Raw genomic sequence first — 1097 nt, 5'->3', positions numbered from 1 at the left:
AGTTAGGTCTATGTTGATAGTATGAGGGAGGAGGATAAAGAAATGAATTTAGAGTTTTCCCACACCACAAGGCATTTTGTGCCATGGCAGCCACATATGTCAACACCAGTATGTCTATTGGGAGCCAACAGGAGTTTTTCAAAATTATCAGGGAAAGGTGTTTTCCATCGTTAATCTAGCCTGGGAGATATTTTGTTAATGAAACACGCTTCTTCTGTCCCCTCTGTGAAAAATGCACACAGGTCATTTGGCATCTCCAGCACCTTCAGCTTTCTTTGCTTGGTATGTTTTGGCGTCTCCATTTTCCGCAGGATTATTTGCATCTTCACCAGCATCAGCTTTCCCCTTCTTCCCCTTGGGTGCCTTCTCTCCCTTCTTTGCAGGGTCTTCTTAGGCTTGGGCTCTGGCTTTGGAGGAGCAGGTTTAGCAGACAACCTTGCAGATCTTCTCTGTGGCTTGTCCTTCACGTTAGCTTTATCTCTTAACATCCCCTTAGGCCTTTCTTTGGGAAGGGCAGCAGTGGAGGACATCAGAGCTGAATGCAGGTATACAGAAGTAAGCAGGTTTGGTCCACCTGGGGTTGTTCTTGCTGCTTGTTCACAGTACTCTGGTAGACATGTACTTTAAAAACATATATATATATATATATATATATATATATATATGTATGTATGTATGTATGTATGTATGTATGTATGTATATGTATATTCATGTGCTTACCCATTGTCTATTGGAGTGAATGCCTTGTGTGTATCTGTGCCTATAGAGGGCAGAATAGAATATCAGATCCCCTGGAACTGATATTACAGTTGTGATATGCTTAACAATGGAGTTAGGAGCTGACTTTAGGTCCTTTACATGAGAAAGTAAACACTTTTAGATGCTAAGCCTTGTTTCCAACCTTCCAGACGGATACTTTTCCAGAACCTGTTTATATAATGGTTAAACAGTAACAATATAATGATAATAACAACAACTATTTAGATGTTTTTATATAAGTTTTATAGGATAAACATTAGAAATTTAGCTTAAAAGAATCCTACACATAGGATGTGAGCTCTGAAGAAAATTAATATTCAGATAAAAGGGACAGGGT

At 39.1% G+C, this 1097-nt stretch overlaps 1 pseudogene; it reads right to left on the bottom strand.

The window, feature by feature from the left end:
* Positions 1–243: 243 nt before the first annotated feature.
* Positions 244–530, bottom strand: LOC127199644 (non-histone chromosomal protein HMG-17-like; annotated as a pseudogene).
* Positions 531–1097: the final 567 nt, after the last annotated feature.

This window comes from Acomys russatus, chromosome 15 (genome assembly GCF_903995435.1).
Source record: "Acomys russatus chromosome 15, mAcoRus1.1, whole genome shotgun sequence".
Lineage (NCBI taxonomy): Eukaryota > Metazoa > Chordata > Mammalia > Rodentia > Muridae > Acomys > Acomys russatus.
Note: the sequence above shows the minus strand (reverse complement) of the source record. Positions and strands in the feature narration are given on the sequence as shown.